Source organism: Lissotriton helveticus, chromosome 1_1, assembly GCF_964261635.1.
Source record: "Lissotriton helveticus chromosome 1_1, aLisHel1.1, whole genome shotgun sequence".
Lineage (NCBI taxonomy): Eukaryota > Metazoa > Chordata > Amphibia > Caudata > Salamandridae > Lissotriton > Lissotriton helveticus.
Genome location: NC_136057.1, coordinates 351,602,704 through 351,623,417, shown reverse-complemented (window position 1 = coordinate 351,623,417; position 20,714 = coordinate 351,602,704). Strand labels below are relative to the sequence as shown.

General features: G+C 48.9%; 1 protein-coding gene across 1 annotated transcript in view; it reads left to right on the top strand.

Annotated features, from left to right (window-relative positions):
* The window catches only part of GPR19 (G protein-coupled receptor 19), a 185,303-nt gene that overhangs the window by 139,624 nt on the left and 24,965 nt on the right, over positions 1-20,714 (top strand). The window lies entirely within an intron of this gene.

Genomic DNA, 20,714 nt, shown 5'->3' with positions numbered 1-20,714 from the left:
GGCCAGTCAAGCAGCAATCTACCAGGGCTGGTTGCTGTTACCAGTCCGGCCGGGCATCCATCATTGGTGACACCAGGCTTTTAAACGTCTTTTCTTTTCTTAAAGCAAACTCCTAAAGTAGGAGTTTGGTTTTGGAAAAGAAAAAGCACTATTGACCCCAACAACATGGGAGTTTACTCCCATGGTTTGAGGGTCGCACTCTTATTTTTACTGTCCCTCATGCCAGGATATGTCTGCAGTAAAGTACACTAAAGTCATCCAGCTGCCCACTCTAAATAGGGCGGACAGGCTGATGGTTTACAGTTGAACATTTTACGCCTACCCTGTTAGTGTATACCTGATTATCCGCCTGCCTCAAAATCGGCCCGGTTGGACCGAGGGTTTTGTGGAAAGGGCACTCTTACAACGCAGTACCTTGTCTGCCAAACTATAAATCAGGCCCAAAGTTTGCTGTCTGCCAAGTGTAACATCGGAGGTCTTCCACATTCAGTGATTTCCACCCAGTATGTTTGTATCACCATTCAAATTAAAACACATTTTTCATACTCTTAACTGCCTTTTTTAATTTTGACCATAATGATGCTGTGCAGTGGAATCTTTAAGCCCAAATGTTATGTAGAGTATTTTTTAGGTCGAGCCTGGGCAGCCCATGCGCGGCTCTGCGAGGAATGTTGTATTCAGGTAGAGACTTGAAGCTCCACCCATTTCCCGCCTATCTTTTCAATTGGCTCATGTTACTGTCCTTTCTAAATGGTTGCTTTTGATACATGATTAGGCTTAGCAGTTTCTCCTTGGTACCGCCTTGTCTGCATTTGTAACCTCCCATGAGGACTGGACTTTTTACTTGTGTTGTTTCACGGTCTGCTTTATCTAGTCTGTGAGCGCTATTTTCTTGAATGATTTTCCCCTATTCCACCCACTACGTGCGTTCCTACAATGCAGCACGCCGCCTGCTCTTATATTCTAATTAGTAATGGCGGTCTGCTTTAACTATAGCATCCACTCTTCTTTATTTATTTTCTTTGGCTGCGCAGTCTGCTTAAGTATAGCGGCTGCGCTTCTTTATGTACTTAATTTGCCTGCATGGCCCACTGTAACTATAGCGGCTGCACTTCTTTATTTACTGTAGTTGCCAGCGCAGTCTGCTTTAACTTTAGCGGCCGCGCTATGAAAGCTTTTTGGGGGGGGGTGGAGGGGGCGGAGTGAAAGCCCCCCATACCATGCTTTCACTTTACCAGTGGCCACGCCCGTTTATTTAGACACTCCTCCCTGTGTTTAGGTTACAGCAAGCCATTTAAACAAAGGGGCACTGCCGCCATTAAACTGAAAGCACGGTATGGGGTGCTTTGGCAAAAAAAGACCAATTTGTTTGTGAATTTGTTTACAGGGAGATATTTTGTGGTCCTGGGGCACTGGACCAAGGCAGCTTAATTTGAGGGGGAGCTTCTATAAAATATGAAAAAATACACGTGTAAACAATAATAATTGAATTAACTTTGTTAGCACTTTATTACATGTAAACCACTCCTAACCTGGAGTGAAAAAGGAAACACTGAGTGCAAAAACGAAAAGCTGTGTCTTAGAAAAGACCAAAGGGAACACAATTCATGTTACAGATCTGACATGAGCATATAATGAGATGCTTCAATGCAATAATAAGAGAAAAATAGCATTCCGATTTATATGAAAGAAGAACACTTTTAAAATTCAATGAGCCTGAGCAAAGACTTGGCATATAAAGACACATTTCTGGAGTGAAGAACAAACTCATGCAATGTAAATATATTTAGATCAATGGAAATCATGTGTGTTGCAGAAGATATAGCTTGTATTTTAGCAGAGAGGCATTTGGGCCTACTGAGACAGTGTGGTCAACTTAACAGATTCCTATATGTTAGCTGGTGGTGCCTTATCAGGGTCTCATGCCTCAGGTGTGTGCAGAATGGCCGTGGGGTACTTTATGATAAAATAGACCCTGCTTCAAACTTCATTAACAAATGAAATGTTTTATTTAAAAGCACCCCATGTCATGCTTTCACTTTAATGGTGGCTGCGTCCCTTTTTTTTACACAGCTCGCTGTTACCTGAATATGGTGAGCAGCGTCTAAAGAAAGGGGTACAACCACCAGGGAAGTGGTCTCTCATTTGCGAGAGTTTGATCTATTGGCATTAGAATTGACAGTGCCTTTTATATATGTGTTGGTTTCCAAACGCATAAATAAAAGGTATTGTCATTTACAATGTCAATAGCTTAAACTCTCGCAAATGCAAGACCTATTGCATTGTAAATGCTTGTTTCTGACATGACTCCTGGCAAGCTGTGAGCTGTCCAGGCATCATCAGGTAAAAAATAAATAAAATTGTTATACATAGGAAAGAAAATGTCTTCTGCTGACTTTCAAACAAAAAAAAATCCCTCTGGCACCATTGCAGTCAGGAGAAAAAAAATCCCCCCACCAGGTTGTTTTAAATAGGAGCCCATCCAAGAATGGAAGAGCTTTTTCTCTGACAGCAACGACCAGCAGACGCTAATGTGCCTGATACCTGCCCTGTGCCCCTGGAAAAAGCTAACTACTACCAACCTGCCATCCTGTACCACCCCCCCCCCCGCCCAACCAATAGAAGTGTGCCCAAGAAGCACCCTCATCCCACTTGCGTACGCTCTGCCTCGGGGACTAGGCATAGGGACTTGTGTGCCAGGCGTGCTGGGAATGGGGCCGCCGCAATGGACAGTCACCAGAGGTACAAAGGCTGCAGTGCAGGAACAGCCTTACGCAACCTGAGGAGTAGAGGTTCCCCGACGTGGACCTCCTCCACATCACAGTAAGGCCAGAAACAATCTATATATCTTTGCAGCGGGCAGGTGTACCAGTGGCGTGCCAGATGCAAGGCTGTCCATGCCTGTCTCTTCCTACATGCCACCACCCATGCTGCCTGGTGAGTCGTTTTTGGAGGCTAAGATTGATAACTCAATCAATCTATGAAGGGTTTGTAAAGCACCGCTACTCGCCCGTTAGGGTCTCAAAGCGCTGGGGAGGCGGGGTGGCTCCATTGGGTGCTGGGATCATCTGAAGAGCCAGAGTCACTGCAACTCAGCAGAGTTGTGAAAAGTATATGACCCCCACCACTCCGTATAGCCTCTCAGCTAGTAAGTGTACCTCTTTAAGAAAGGAAGATCTTCTATCTGAGTCACTTATTTCAATACCTAAATCTGTGATCCCATCCTCGAATACTTACTCCATTGTGAGAGTCACTGCATACATTTCTTGCTTTATAATGTGAGATCGGCGGTGAGACATAGGTCTGAAATAGCAGACCTCTGCTGTTCCCATAAAATCGTTGTGTGTGTTACAACTGAGATCAGGTAGCGCATCTAACTGGGCGCCTGATGAGCTCTTCCCCCTTGGACGTTGTATTATTATGAAGGGAAATGTATTGCTAAAAAAGAAGGCAGAGTTACTATCGTGTAGAAATCCTCAATTAAACCAGACCCTCCGGGTTCTGAGAAGGTTTATTGGTAATGTTTTGATTTGCTCAACAAGATTTAAAACATGAAGTTTAAATATCTTCATCATCTCCCGTCCACCAGATACAACCAGATATAATTCTGAAGCCCTCATTAGCTATATTGCTAATTTCACGTTAAGTAATGAAGGAAATATTGTGTTCTGTCATTTCAGTTATTAGCTGACTACTTGCAAACTGGTAGCGGTGATATATCCTTTTTAATTTGTCCCGTCTCAGTCAGGGCCCCCTTCATACTTAAGGTGACCAGTTGGATGAGTCGATGTTTCATGATTTTTTATTTGAAAGATGGAAAACACCATTTAATTAATTAGGCAAGAGTTGTGAGAAAGCTGAATTATAAAATGTGTAAGGGTGGCGCAGGCCATGGTATTGCCCTAGGTGCTGGTTCCTGTGGTGTACTCTGAGGGTGTGTTCTTGGGGCAGCTCAGCCTTGTGTTCAAATGAACAATATAGTGGCCTCGCCTTTCTCTCTGAAGGAGGGAGTCCAAGAAGGGCCATTCCCAGGAAGAGTATAAACAAAGCTTGGACGTAATTCACTTCCTGCATCCAAGGATAGCCTCGGGGAAACAGTGAATGCAAATTGTTCGGAGTGGTTGGAAACCTGACCTGCTCTAGACACTTCACTGTTACCTGAAATTAAGTGAAAATTCATAGGACCCGATGAAGCTTCTCAAGTAGTGCAACTTATCCTCAATCGAAGACAGGATCTTCTATGCTAATCAGTTTTGATCCTCATGCTGCCACTCCAGCAACAATAACATGAGGACAGGTCTCACTCGCACAACACAAGGAGATCCAGCCAGAGCAAAGCCATTGAGTTTAGGATAAAATATGGCCCAAAGTATTCTACTCAGGGAAAGCAACTTATGAGTGAATGTGTGAAAAGCTGAGAAGATTTTACTTGCTAACCCTTAACACCTTGAAAGGAATTCTTACTCTAAAGGGTTGATCCTAATACCAAACTGTTATTTTAAACCTTATGGGGATGTTAATGAGGGTGATACAAATCTAAGGCGTTAGCGAAAAGCCCCCCTCTAAATCCCAAAAATAAATCAAATAAATAAATAGCACACCGAGCATTCAGGGTACATGCCATTTCATCCTATCCCGAGCACCTATTCATGTTATGAAGACCACTATATGGGGAAATGTTACAGGACTAAATGTAATACATGGAACAGACCTCAGCATTGTGCTATAACGTAATGCTCCTGTTATGGTCATGGTCATTGAACCAAAGGCTGTTGATAACCAAAATGAGGTCCTACTGTGCAGAGCGATCTCATGCTGGAGTCATGTCAACGTTCTCAATGCTATAGCTTTGATCTAACTAGTATTTTAGTGGTTTCTGTAATCTGTTGTCCTGGCATTTATGAATCCTCACAACAGTACTAGTAGTTTATCTGAGTAATGATGTGGTGCCTTTTAGACTCAAATGCCTCAGTGACTGATTACCAACACGCTCAGCACGGAATAGAACAGATGGCGTCTACTTCCAAGGCATAGCGTCAATAATGCAAATTTCATGAAGGCCAATTCAGGGGTTTTAGAATGTAGCAACACGCCTAGAAGTTATCTGTTGCATGATGGTTACCATTATTCCTGGGATCGTAAAGTGAATATTACAATCTGTGCTACATCATAAGCCTGTAACAAGTTACACAGGCTGATACTGCTTTGCATATTATGGAGCCTCTGGTCTTAGAAACACTTCAATATTCCAAGAGTGTCCACGGTCCTATCATAAGACCGATTCAGAACAAAAAACATATAGTAACACAGAAACACACCAGGACAGCTATGACGTTATAACTTATTTTCAAAATAAACGACCTGTCTTTAGCTCTGATTTAATTATTACTGTGTTAGTGTGTTGTCTGGAAACATAAGTGAGTTGTCATGAAATTTCTTTATTGATGTCATAACTACAATTTCCCGATTACTTTATCACCCTTCTTGCTTTCTCAATTTTGCTTGAAAATGGACCATTTTACCCACCCTCTAAAAATAAAAGTCCTGTGTGAGAACCCACTACCCCAAACTCACTTTATGACTGTCGGCTCGCTCACTACGTTCAATTGCCATAGGGCACTCATCCCGAACCTTTATGCCTTACCACTTTCAAATGTCACTAGCTACCACTGGGCCAGAGCAGAAAGTTAATGACATTTTAGAATGAGAGCACAGCATGCATAAAATGTATCACTAAATTGGAGGTACTCTCAGATATTTTATTCATGGAATATGGATCTCTGTTGCATACACTTCTTTAGCCAGAGCGCCATTATTTGCGATATTCTCCATGTCATCCATTCATATTCCCGTTGTGATTGTAATCTATACTCCCAGAAAATACTGACCTGAAACATCTGAAATAGTCTCTTACAACAACTCTTAATGCTAGAGTCCTCACAGGTACCCAAAGATTTGACCTCATCTCGCCTGCTCTCAAGAGTCTCAGTTGGCTCCCAATATAAGGAAGATGCGTCTTCAAGACAGTGTGTATAATCCACGAAGCCCTTCACATTGCAAATCCTACATATTTAGAATACAAACTATCAAGAGCGGGTAATAATCAGAAGTTCCAACTCACTCCTTCTCATCCCGCCCAAAGTGGAAACAAAATCCCAGAAACATTCTTTCTCACGTAATGCTTCATGGAGCTGCAACGCATTTCCTAAAGACCTCCAATGTAATCCCTTGTATACTTGTTTCAAATGGAACCTCAAATCATTATTGCTGAACAAACACTTCGCCCCCTGAACTTCTTACATCAGCAGGAAAATTCGGTACGGTCCCCACGTCCCAATTCAGCGTTTAATCCGCCAGCAATGAATAATGTTGTATTATATGCTATTTTTTGATATACATATATAATGGCTGTAATTCCTGGTCCGTGTCACTGCTTTCCCCCCACGCAGCTCCACCATTGAGGGACTGCCCTCTGAGCCTGGAGCTTCTGTGCCAGGTAGGTGTTCGAGGTCCTCCTCCACTCGCAGGCTCCTGCCCACGCCTCATCCCTGGTGGCCTAGTGGAAGAGCACTCTGCTCTTCTGCTGGTCCGCTCTGTTCTGTGTCCACTGTGCCGGTTTTTCTCTTTTTGTTCTTTCTATTGTGCTATTTCTGTTTTTTGCTCCTCTTGTTTTATTTTTGATAATCAATTTTATTGGTTTTATCACAACAAATGAATACATCGGTTGCAGATCAATAATCATTGAGAAAAGCCTGCTGGGTAGGGCTGTCTGGCAGCATAAAAACCCGGAAATGCAAGCGCGCGCCAGTCTGCGCCCGTCCGCGCCCAGGACGCGCCTAGGGCCAGCCATGCTTCCCGTCAGGCTGTAGCTGCAGGGCGCCTGGTCTATGACAGGGATCAACTTATAAATCTTGGTATGATAAATAGCAAAGTGACACATTCTACAGCTCATGAGCTAATGGTGGGTAAGATTCTCATATGTGGACTGATTAACAGTTGGTCACTTGTCAAGCACCATGTTGATGTTCTAGGTTTAATTGAAGACATGAGTTTAGACGCTCGGTTTTTGACAGAGACATGGATCACTGCTGAGTCGATGGTGGAAATAGGGCTCGCTTGCCCTAACGGTTACAAAATCATTCACAAGCCAAGAATTAGAGGCAGAGGGGGAGGAGTGGGAATTATCTTTAAGGAGGAGTTGAACTTTACGTCCCTATCGATAGATGAAGTAGAGGGGATAGAAATCATGGGCTTTACGTTGCAGACACTCAGGGGTAGCCTATTGACTGCTATGCTACAGACCCCCCAGCAGTACCACGCAATATCAAAAACTCCTAGATACTATCACCAACTTAACCCTGACACATACTAAAATGATTGTATTGGGATATTTAAACCTTAGGGAGGATGGGAACTGCAGCAGCCACCTGAGAGATCTAAAACATACGTGCGCAAACCTGAATCTCGTTCAGTTAGTGGAACAGCCCACGCACCAAGGGAGACATACTCTTGACTTACTGTTCTCCAATCAGGCCACCTCCAAGATACTAAATATACTACCCCAGTCTTGGACCGACCACTATCTTATTCAGTTTGAAATTAGGCAGCCCCGCTCAAAGGTCAAAACCAGCCAGCAGAATTCCTACAGAAGCGGTAGGGATTGGGCAAAATTAGATAAGTCTGGTCCTCTCCTACCTGATAAGGAGGATAATTATTTCTCATCATTGGTGACTGTTGAAGAGAACTACAAAAAGTACACCAGATATTTGACTGATACTCTCAGGAAAGAATATAAGACTGCCATCGAAAGAAGGCAGCGTGACATTAGAGAGGATGCCTGGGCCGACCTGACCTCAACTGATGTATTGAAAAATAGCGCCAAGTTTTGGGCTGTGGTTAATCAACCCTATTTTTCAGATCCGAGTAACAATGAATTGGATTGTGGAATCCAAGAAGACAAATGGCACTCGCACTTTAGGTCCGTTTACGAACAAGAGACCTTGGGGGTAGAAGGCATGATTGCATTCCCCCAATTGCCTTATACCTTGATCCTGAACGAGGAAGAGGTGGCTGTGGCCATTGGTATGATGACCAGTAATAAAGCTCCTGGACCAGATGGCGTTCCCTCTGATCTTTTTAAAGTTGACATTTTATTTTGGTCCAAAGTCTTAGCGAATGTTTTTAATAGAGTTTCTAAGACAGGCATTCCAGAGTCATGGACTCAGTCGGTAATTGTCCCTATCTATAAAAAAGGGGATAGGGGTGACCCTGGCAATTACCGACCTATATCCCTCATTGATTCCGCGGTCAAGGTTTTAGGGAGAGTGGTCCTAGGTAAACTGACCGATTGGCTAGAGGAGACTAATACTCTTTCTCCTCTACAGTACGGTTTCAGAAAGGGGCGCAGTACCATTGACCAAAGCCTAAATTTACAACTGCTTATCGGGAAGTACACTTTAGCTAAGCAAGGATCTTTGTACATTGCCTTTATGGATCTGTCCTCGGCATTTGACCGAGTAAACAGATCCAAGTTGTGGGGCCAGCTCCTTAACATTGGAATAGATCCAAATATTGTGTACTTCCTAGCTGACCTCCATAGGGACCTTACTGCAACGGTCCGTTACGACAGAAAGGGGAACTGCACGGAAAAAATTAGTATTATTAATGGTGTAAGGCAGGGATGCATTCTTGCTCCCCTGCTCTTTACACTATATATAAATGACTTAGGTAGAGACTTGGGCGCAGTGTGTAAGGACATCCCGAGGGCAGGGAAACATCTACTGCCAGCCTTACTGTACGCGGATGACGCCGCTCTCCTAGCCAGAACTGCAGTGGGACTTCAATGCCTGTTGAACTCTTTTTATGTTTTTATGAAAAATCTTGACTTAAGTATTAACTTTGGTAAATCCCATGTCATGGTGGTGGGCCATAAAGCGAAGGCCAAAAAAAATGTGATGTCATTGCACTGTAATGGGCATAAGTTGTCAAGAGTCCCCAGATTTCCCTATTTGGGGGTTGTTTTTGATGAATGTTCTACGTGGCACCCACAAATATTGGAGAAAAAAACAGCCCTGGCACGCTCCATTTCTGCGGTGCTGGGCTTTTCACGTAAATTAGGGGTGAAGCCCATTGAGGCAGTTTTAAAAGTATATGCTGCCAAATGTACTGCCATCGCTATGTATGGCGCTGACCTGTGGGGCTTCAGGTCAGTTACATCGCTTCAGGTTACGGAAGATAATTTTTTAAAAACGCTTCTTTCCCTCCCAAGATCCACGGCAAGCTTCATTGTCCATCAGGAATGCGGCCTGGACTATTTGGAGGATAGAATTGCCATGGCTCCCATTTTAAAATGGATATCAGTCTGGCTTAATCTAGAGCTTGAAGTGAATCATGAAATCTTAAAAGACTGCCTAATGCTAGATCACTGGGAAAAGATCCCTTGGTTGAAATATGTACAACAAATGTGCGAGAAGTTGGGTCGGCCTGAATTGTTTAACAAACCTTCGAGTCTGGTGAAAGGTGATTTGAAATGGGTCAAAAACACTTTTTTGTTGAACAGAGGAATGGATAGAGAAGGCAGGGAGCTGTTAAAGCCCTCTGTCAGGACCCATCAACTGATTGTTTCCTCTGGCCACGATCCGGAACTTTACCTTAAGGTTGTTAACAACTCCAACCACAGGTATCTTTTAACTAAGTTCCGATTGAACAAGATCCACTTATTAATTTCTGGCCGCCCTGGCTGGACCAGGGGTACAGACCTAGATCTGTGCAAATGTGACGGTTGTTCGATCATGGATACTGTTCACTTTCTGTTTTTCTGTGAGCACTTTAAAGGCATTAGGAAAAAGTTCATTATACCCTTGTTAAAAGGGAAAGGATTTAGGCAAGTTAAGCCAGCTTTGTTGTACCTTCAACTTTTAGCAGAAATTTGGGAAATCTATAACGTGGCTAAATTTTTAACCATAGCGGTGAGACTCAGCAAAAAGATCACTTGGTCCTAGATGACCCCTCATAAATGTCGACCATTGTTACTTGAATCAAGTCTTTTCAAATTTACAATTTCTCATAATGAGTTTTTTTTATTGATTGTTGCATATACTGTTGTTTTTAAACTCTTTTCACCATGTGCTGCATATCTTAATGGGTACTCCCTTCCTTTTTATGTTGTATTTTATCACTGTTGACTTGTGGACCATTTTTTCATGTTTGTGTACTTTTATGGTTTTTGTAAATTGAACCGAATAAAGTATTTCTTGACTTGACTGATACTCTAGTCCAGATAATCCCTATAAAAAGGATGAAAAATAGGAATAAAATCATGGCTCCCTGGTACAATGAAGAGCTGAAAGAGGGGGGAAAGGAAATGGAAAGGGGATACACTGAGGAAGGCAAAAAAGAATTGAGATCTATACAATTGAAATATAATGAACTCATTCTCAAAACAACAGCCGAATTTTATGCTACCTCCATAATACAAGCGCCGAATGGAGCAAAAGCTCTTTTTAAAATCATCAAGGACCTATCTTCTCCTACCTGTTTACACAACAAGGTAGTAGCATCACAAAAGTTATGTGATGACATCTCTCATTATTTCCAGGACAAAATCACAAACATTGTTAATATACTTAATCCCAATAATGAATGCCAAGATGATTTAGAACAACCGGTGGTTGATGATTCTCCCCAGCCAATTGTCTTGGATAATTTTCCGGTCCTCACTGACGACGTTTTTAATAGCTTGGCCCATAGTGTCATGTCGGGGTCCCCCTGTGATCCTCTACCTCCTAAAGTCTGGAAGACTTGTGATAAAGACACCTTCCCATGGTTGAGATAGATCTGCAATCAATCACTGGTGGAAGGAACTGTTCCGGAAAGCTGGAAACAGGCTATGGTGACCCCGCTGATCAAAAAATACACCCTTGATCCATCAATCCCAGCCAGCTTCAGGCCCATCTCTCTCCTGCCCTATCCGGTCAAAATCCTGGAAAAAGCAGTCAGCCAGACGCTGTCGTGCTTTCTGGAGGATAACCGCCTGTTTGATAGAGACCAATTTGGGTTTCGACCAGGCCATGGGACTGAGACAGCGCTTTGCACCATGATGGACAACCTGCGCATGCGCGCCAACAACGGGAATGCAACTGTTTTTAGTGCTCCTCGATATGTTGGCAGCATTCGACACTTAAATCACTCCATCCTAGTGGAGAGACTCAGGAGGCTGGGGGTGAAGGGACGTGCATTGCAATGGCTCCAGTCCTATTTGATGGGAAGACAACAGATTGTGTCCTTAGCATCATTTTCCTCTAGTAAATCACCAGTAATATGTGGAGTGCCACAGGGCTCTGCGATCAGTCCTATTCTTTTTAATATATACCTGCAGCCCCTGCTTCCAATTATTAAATCCTTTGGAGTCAGCTTAGTTAACTATGCTGGTGACACTCAGTTGGCGTTCTCTTTAGAAGGTGAACATGCTCCTTGGATACTTTCCAGCAATTCATGAAATGCACGGCTGGCTGGCTCAGGAGAATCTCCCTTCAATTCAATAGCGGAAATACCGAGGTGTTGTATTGCTCCTCTGCAAGGATACTTAAACCTCTACCTTGTGAATATAAACTCACTCCTGAGGAAGAATCAATAGCGCCGGTCAAGAAGGTACGCAACCTGGGGGTTCTAATCGATGACAACCTCCAGATGGAGTCCCATGCAAATAAGATCGCTAACGTATGTTTCTCCTTAATTCAGTTGCTACGAAAAATACTTGCGCTATTACCCACCGAGTCACCCTTACTGGTGGTAAGAAGCACCGTGCTAAGCAGGCTTGATTATTGTAATTCTCTGTTTTCGGGTGCCCCACAATACATGATCCCGGGACTGCAGAGAGTACAGTCTGCAGCGGCGAAATTAGCACTCAATAGGCCGCGAAGTTCATCTTCTACCATGGCTCTGAGAGAGCTGCACTGGCTGCCTATCAAGGAAAGGGTCCAGTTTAAATCTTTATGTCTGATCTTCAGAGCAGCGCACAAGTTAGGACCAATCCCCTTGCAGGAAAAGTTAATGTGGTACCAACCAAGAGGCACCTCCGCTCCTCTAGTGCTGGCCTTCTGTCGGTCTCTAGGTTCAAACGGGCCAGGGCAGGAGGGAGGGCATTCAGTGTTGTGGGTGGCCGCCTCTGGAATGAACTTCCCCTGAATCTGAGACAAGCAGACACCCTGTTAGAATTCCGAAAGAGCCTTAAAACCTGGCTCTTCCCTAAAGCTTAGTTCTCTGCCTCCTATACACTCAGCTCAACCTTCTTTTCCACCAAGGTCCTTCTCTTCAGTCAGAAGCGCCAAGATACCCGTAGGGTGACAGTTTGCGCTATACAAATACAGAATCAATCAATCAATCAAAAAGGGAACAGTACATACAGTTGACGTGAAGAGTAATTGACCATCGTGGTAAAACATGACAATCCATACATTAGGGATAGTTATACATGAAGGAAGCGAGATTAAAAAGGGGATATAAAAGGAAAAGGGTACAGGCAGAACATCAGGGGGGAGCATGTTAAACCATTTTCCCCACACTTTATTAAATAGGTCCGGGCACCCCCGAGCCTCGAACATGGCTTCCTCCTGGATCCCACACCAGTCCACTCCCCTCCTCCAACCTTTTATTGTAGGCGCCTTAGCCTGGGACCAGTGTGCTGCTATGTCTCTCTTGGCCACCGCCACAGCTGTCCCCAGTAGGCGCTTGTCCGCCCTAGAGCCATCCAAGCCATCAAACACCCCCAACAGCATACGTAGCGGGTCATGGGGAACCTCCAAGCCCAGGGCCTGCGTGAGCTCCCGCTCCACCTCCCTCCAAAAAGGCACCACAACCGGAGAGCACCACACCATGTGATAGAAATCCGCAGGGGCGGAGGCACACTGTGTTCATGTTAGAGAGGGTTTCACCCGGGCCTGGAATAATCGTGTCGGGGTGAGATATGCCGCGTGTAGGTAATATAGCTGGACCAGGTGCAGTTTAGAGGATGTGGTTAAGGTTTTGGGCGCCATAAGGGCATCTCTCCAGTCTGCCTCCTCTAGGGGGCCCAACCAACCCTCCCACGAGCCCTGAGCCGATCTAGAGAAGCAGGCCGTTGTTCACCAAGGATCGGTAGCTACGGGACACTCCTCCCCTCCCTAGATTTCCCATCATCACCTGGTCTTCCAACGGGCTGAATTTTGGAAGGGAGATAGGAGGTGAGACATGTGCATGAAGGGCGTGTCTGAGTTGTAGGTATTTATAATGTTGGGAGTGTGGAAGGGCGTAGCGCTGCTGCAGGTCCGCAAAGGAGCGGATGTGGTCTCCCACCCAGACATCTCGGAGCACTGAGACCCCGAAGAGGTCTCAGCGTCGGAACCCCTGCAAGGACGAGACCTCTTGCATCCAGAACCCGTGCCAAAGTGGCATCTGCCGAGTGAGTTTCCGGTCCCACCGCACGTGGCGAAGGGCCGTGCGCCAGGCCAGAAAAACCGTCCTGGTGACCGAGGGCAGGACCTGAGGGATTGGGCAACCATACAAAAACGCCTGGATCTGTGGAAAGTCCAACGTGCTGAGTTCGTGCGGTATGCAGGGTCGGACCAGCCGCCCGCATACCAATCGTGGACGACGATGAGCTTCGTAGCCAGGTAGTAGAGGTGGAGATTGGTCACCCCCATGCCTCCATCAAAAAGGGAATACGACAGTGGGCCAGAGATAGGCGTGGTCTACCCCCTCCCCAGAGAAACCGGGTGAGGGCACCGTCAAGTTTGCGGAACCAACTACCCGGGAGGTGGATAGTAATTGTTTGCATTATGTAAAGAAAGTGGGGAAGGACCATAATTTTGAAAAGTGCACTCCTGCCCAGGGGGTTAAGAGGGAGAGTCTGCCACCTCTTGAGGTCTGCCTTCATCCGGACGACCAACGGTGTAACGTTGAGAGCCCATTCGAGTTCTGGCAGAAGAGCTATCCAAACGCCAAGGTATTTGACTGAGTGCCTCCCAAGGGGGACGGTTGACTGCCAGTCGAAGAAGTCTCTGGAGGCATGTAGGGGGACCAAAGTAGACTTCGTCGGATTGAGGCGGAGTCTGGAGACCCCCTAAAAAGCGACAAGGGCCTCCAGGCACCTGGGGCCAGAACTATCAGGGTCTGCCAAATAAAGCAGGACATTGTCTGCGTATAGGGCTATTTTATCCACCTGGCTCGAGTTCCAGGCCCAACCTCGGATTAGTGGGTCCTGTAGGATGAGGGCCGCCAGAGGCTCCATCACCAGCGCAAATAAGAGTGGCGAAAGCGGACACCCCTGGCGCGTTCCCCTTCGGATCGGGAAGGCCCCAGAAAGCACCCCATTGATATGTACTCAGGCTCTGGGGTTAGTGTATAAAACTCTGATCAGATGGCGGAACGAGGGACCGAAACTCATCCTGTCCAGCACATCTTGCAGGTACTCCCAGTTCACCGTATCGAAGGCCTTCTCAAAGTCTAAGAAGAGCAGTGCCAAGTACGGAGTGAGGCGACCCCGGTGGGCCAGAGCCAGGTGGAGCCGGCGAAAACAGTGGCGGATATGAACCCGCATTGGTCGGGTGGACAAGGTCTTGCAGAAGGGGACGGAGTCTTTGAGCCAAGACAGTGGCAAAGATCTTGATCTCTGTGTTGATCAGTAAGATCAGGCGGTAGTCAGCACAGTTCAGGGAGGGCGGCTGCGTCTATGGAATAACCACTGTCGTGGCGACATCCGACTCAGGCGGGAATGTCCCTGCCTCCGTCACGTGACGGAAGAGATCTACCAAGTGGGGGGCCAAAACATCCCGAAAGGTCGCGTAGTACTCTTGAGGGTACCCGTCGGGAACCAGTGTCCTTCCAGAGTGTAAGAGTGAGATGGCATCCTGGATTTCCTCCAGTGAGAAAGGGCGTTCCAGAGCCTCAGCGGTCTCCAGAGAGAGACACGGCAGCCGGGTACCAGACTCGTCCAGCAAGTCAGTCAGAGAAGCACCCGGAGGAATGGCCGTTTCGAGGGTCGCGTAGTAAGCAGCAAAGGTTTGTGCGATGGCTGAAGACATCACCTAGAGGGCCCCAGTATGCAAGCGGACTTCGAGAATTATACGGGTGACTTTGGGATAGGACACAAGATTATGGAGGAGCTTTCCATTTTTATCACCCCACCCATAAATACGCGCGACCGATGAACGCCAAAGCATCTTGGCAGATTCCAACGAAACACGGCGGATCTCCTCACGCACCACAGCCAACTGACGGGAGGAGTCCCCCGCGTCGCTAGTGAGTTGAGCCGCTTCGAGCCGCGCCGCCTGGGACTCCAGCCGAACAAGCTGGGCCGTCTGCTCTGACCGTTTCCCTAGCCACTCCCCGGATAACAGCCTTGCTCGCCTCCCACAGCATCCCTGGCGATGGAATAGAGCCTGTATTGGTGTAGAAAAAATAACGTAACTCCTGGCCTAGTGACTCCACCATCTCCGAGTCCTGCAAGAACCAGGCATTTAACCGCCAAATCGCTCTTGGGCCCTGCAGAGGGGTCCCGAGACGGAGGGAGACGGGAGAGTGGTCTGAGATCCCCCTGGGCAGTATCGCAGCTCCAGCCACTAGCTTGCAGTCCGTGGCTGACATGAGGAAAAGGTTGATTCCCGAGTGAGTATGATGGGCTGCGGACGTGTGGGTGTACTGTTCCCCACGTGGGTTCCATACCTGCCACACGTCCCAGAGACCTAAGGCCGAGGACCAGCTTGAGAGGACCTTTGCAGAGGTGACATGGGCTGCGGAGGGGGTCCCCGTCGTATCCCACGGGGCTGCAGAAAGGCATTGAAGTCCCCCCCCTACCACCATGAGACCCTGTGGGAGGGAGGAGATCACTTGTGTAAGATGGCGGAACGTTTGGGGCAGGAGAGGGGGGAATATAAAGGCATAGAAGGCTCAGGGGGGCCCCTCAATGGTACCCGAGATGGCTACATAGCGGCCCTGTACATCAGACTCAGCTTTAACCAGGGTAAAGGGAAGCCCTTTTTCTGATCAAGATGGCCACCCCCGGGAGCCCCGTGTAAAACCAGAGTGCCAGACCCTGTCAAATCCGTAGCGAGCCAGGAAGTTGCATTGTGTACCTAGGAGGTACCTCGCCTGGAGGAAGAGAACGTCTGGTGCGTGGCGATGAGCAGCGCTGAGGACAGCCGTGCGCTTGATTCGATCCAAGAGGCCATTGACATTCCTTGAAAGGATGTGGATAGGTCTAGTGAGGGTAAGGGTCATCTGAGGGAAGGGGCTGTGGAGGGTCGGATGCACCCACCCATAGCCCGAGCACAGAAACGGAGCCATGTAAGTTTTCTTTTTTTTAAAAAGAGTTTTATATAGCGCTGGCTAGACCCGAAGGTATCAGAGCGCTTTACATGAGAATCAATAATGTAACAGAACAAGTTCAACAAATTACACAATACATGAAAAAATAAGCAATACAATTAGGAGGGGAGAGAAAGGAGAGAGATAAGGGAAGAGACAATAAGGAGAGACCAAAAGAAGTCTGTCTAAAGACCGACTGGGTAGGTGACGACCAAGGAGGGAATCCACGGCCCATCTCCTCTATAGCTAAACCAGGTAGCTCCATCGGGCGTCAGACAAAATAGTTCAGTCTCAATACATTGAGAGAGGAGAGAAGGAGAGACATAAAATAGAGGGAGGATGCGGGAGGAGAGGACAGGAGAGACGAAAGGAAGTGGAACAATGTGGCTCAACAATATAACAGAAAAAGATCAACAATTAAACATTACATCAAACAATCAGCAATGCATTGGGAGAGGAGAGAAAGGAGAGAGAAAAGTAGTGGGGGGTAGGGGAGGTGAGAAAGTGATGATAAGGGAAGAGACAATGGTCTGCCCGTCAACCATGGGAATCGGGGAAGAAGGGTAGTGAGTTGCCAATAGGAACCCCCGATGGCGGCCTGTAGGCGGCCAAAAATAACAAACTGATGGAAGATGTGATCTGCACGTCAACTAGAAATCAGTCAAAGAAACACAGGTGTCAAGAAGAACAGCAACCAGCGGACCATAGGCGCCTAAACAAAACAAACTGTTGAGGGACAACGGTCCCCCGCCCCACCCAGCCACCCCAACTCCCCCCACCCTACACTTCTGAATTGGAAGTATCTGTCGTCCAAAACCCCAACTATTAACTACACCATTAAAAGGCGATTCGTTACTCTAAAACGGTTAGCTACAATCAGTCAGGAGCATGGCTGAGTCGGACCCCCATCCATATATATTCGGATGCATGCCCACAATGGAGAAGCTTGGTGTAGATAACAAAAAAACACAAGAATATTCGAGTCCAGGTTGGCGGTATGAAGGTAATCCCTGGCCGAGTCGTCCAGCAGGGCCACGGGAGAGTCCCGTTCTCGGGGTCGGAGATAGGTTCACTATTATCGGTCTAGAGGGATAGAGCGAAGGCATACAACTGGGAGCACCGACCACACCCTCTCCTTCCCCCCAGAGCCACGGATCAAAGGGCTCCCAGACAGGTCCGAGTCCGACATGGCCCTTCGCCGGGTAACATCTGGTCCAGGGGCGCTACCCAAGTCGATAAGGGAGGACACCATGGTAGGAGTGGAGGCCCTCTGGCTCAATGTCTGACTTGGGGAGCGCCGGGACTGTGTCCCCGGCGACCAAGAGCTCCTTCCCCGGCGGGCTCCCCGTCTTCTGGATCCAGTTCGGCATTGCTGCGCCTTGGGCGCCTCCTGGCTGGGTTAGGTTGTCAGTTTCGAGACAGGGGCCGGGGTCGCACCAGGCAGGAGGGGCCGCTCCTTCGTGAGCCAGGTCCATGCCACCTGCGGGGTATCAAAAAAAAAGGTTTTGTCCTGGAAATAAACCTTAAGGCGAGCCGGGAAGAGGAGCCCATAGCGAAGACCCGTGGCCCAGAGTTTCTGCTTGACCTCATCATAGGACCGGCGCTACGTTTGCACCTCCCTAGAATAGTCCAGGAAGACCATGATTTTGGAATTTTGGAAATACACTGGACCTTGCACCCTGGCGGCCTCCAGAATCGCATCCCTGTCCCAGAAGATAAAGGCCCTGAGGATAATGGGGCGAGTGGGAGCACCAGGAGGGGGTTTAGGGGCCAGGGAGCGGTGAGCTTGTTCCACCGCGAACCAGGGGTAAAGTTTCTCCTTGAGGATCCAGAACTGGACCCAGGCTTCGATGAAGTTGTCGGTGCGTCTCTTCTCCACTCCCTCCGGAAAACCCAGGAGGCGCAGGTTATTTCTTCTGGCCCTATTTTCTGCGTCTTCAGCCCTATGATGTAACTCCGCGGTTTGTGCCTGTAGGCGGGTCAACTGGGATTTGAGAGCGCCCTTGTCATCCTCCACTGTGGAAAGACAGGATTCTACCTCTGTAATCTGGGTCGTGGCATTGTGGAGGTCTTGTCGGATCAGTTCCACGTCAACCCACACTTCCCCAATCTTGGTTTCCACCGATGCCTGCGATGCACTGATCGCCTGCAGGATAGTGGATAGGTCCCCTCCGGCCGACCCAGGTGCCCCCGCCGACCCAGCCACTGGGTCGCGATCAGGTCTGGTGAATTGGTCCATTGTGGTTTGAGTCGAGGGGCCAGGGGCCTGAGAGGCACGGTTCTTGCCCATATTCCCGTGTAGTCAGGTTTAGGCGCTCAACTGGGGTAGGGAGGGGCGTACACAGCAGCGCCGAAGACGCGGCCCCGCGGCTGATCCCTCTCCCACTCCCAGATAGAGCAAGGCGGCCGCCCACTAGGGTGTCATACCTCTCTCAGGCGGCGGCGGCGGCCCTCGAAGCAACCCCAGTAGGCCCAGGGCCCCTCCACCGGTCGCAACCCCAAGATCCCGGGCCCCAGGCAGGAGGAGGGGGGGCAGGCACACACGTGCGCCACATGACTCAGGCGCCGATCTGCCCCTCTCCAAATCGCAGCGCGTACTTCAGCATGCCATCCAGCGGGGGGGGCGAAGGGGGGAACCCTCCGGTCTGTGTGTCAGGGCAGGCCGGGAAACCCAGCGGACCTTCGAAGTCGGGCAACCCCCTCTCCGGGACCCGGAAAAATAGGGAAGTTGGCGCACCTCTTTGCAGGGCTCCCCACCTCCAGCGCAAGGGGATTGATGTTCGAATAAAGCCGCAGGTAACCCCCCCTGCCGCAGGTCCTTCAGCACCCCTAGATGGCGGAGGGCGCAAACTTCAAAATCAGGGCCAGAGGGGGAGGAGGGTCGCCTCAGCAGGGAGGGCCCACAGGGGCGCGATGGGGCCCACACAGGCAGGGACTAGTTCAGGTTTCAGCACCTCCACACACAGCTCAGCCGCCCACCGCAGACCCAGTCTCCCAGGCCCTCGTCTATGCGGCCCGACACGGCCGCCGAAGGGTGCGGGGGGAGAGGAGGCCTACACTGCAACCCCCGCCTCCTCACCTCCTCCAATGCTCCATGTAGGCCGTCCCTCGGCTCCAGCCGCCTCCGCAGACGCCTCGGCAGGCCCTCCGCCGAGGGCCAAGTTTCATTCTAGTCCCGCAGGCGGCCAGGCCTAGACTCGCACCCTCAGGCAGCCGGCGGGTGTGGAAGCGGCGTGGCAGGCTTCGCACTCGGTGTCACCCGGCAGCGACTCATCCGGATGCCCCACCACCGGGGGCCTCAGGCACGATCCACTCCCTCGGGTGCCGGCAGCAGTTCGGCCCCGCGCCTTCAGCGTACGCCACCGCCCTCAGAGGAGCGGAAGTAGGCCGAGCAGGAGGGGGGCGTCCGGCCAGGTAGATCAGGCCACAGGTGTAAGGGGCGCGGGGGCCGCCATATTGTGGCAGGAAGGCCGTCGGGAGCACCGGGTCAGCGCGGGCAGTAAGGACACCAGGCAGGCCCCACGAGAAGTCAGGGCGATTCAGACAGGTAACAGCAATCGGCCCTGAAAGTATGGGGCTTCGATGGCTAATAGAAGTGGGTCGATGCGAGGCGGATGACGGAGGGGGTCCAGAGCACTCTTAGAGTGCGACCGCCATCTTGACGCCTCAGGCCACGCCTCTGCTCCTCTTGTTTTGCTCAGTCTGTTTTGCTCTTTCTGTTTTTTGCTCTGTCTGTTTTGCTCTTTCTGCCTTTGCCTTTCCCCTTTCTGCTCTCCCTTTTTCTCTTTTGCCCCTCTTTTTCTGATCCTTCTTTCTGCACACCCCACCGCTGCTGACCCCGTGCCCCCTCCACCAGCCCGTCATTCCCACCTCCCAGCTGACCGCCCTCCCCCGACCCCTACTTCATGGCGCCCGCTACGTGGCAAGAGCAAGACCTCTGACCTTCCTGGTCAGTGTCACTGCTCTCTTCCCGCGCAGCTCAACCGTTGAGGGACTGCCCTCTGAGCCCGAAGCATCTGTGCCAGGTAGGTGTTCGAGGACCTCCTCCAACCGCAGGCTCCTGCCTGTCCCTCATCCCTGGTGGCCTAGTGGAAGAGCACTCTGCTCTTTTGCTGGTCCGCACTGTTCTGTGTCTCCTGTGCCCGTTTTTCTCTTTTTGCTCTTTCTATTGTGCTCTTTCTGTTTTTTGCTCCTTCAGTTTTTTGTTCTGTTTTCTGCTCTTTCTGTCTTTGCTATTTCCCTCTCTGCTCTCCCTTTTTCTCTTTTGCCCCCTCTTTTCTTATCCTTCTTTCTGCGCTCCCCGCTGCTGCTCCCCCGCTGCCCATCTTCCCCAGCGTGTCACTCTCATTCCCGCCTCTCGGCTGACCGCCTTC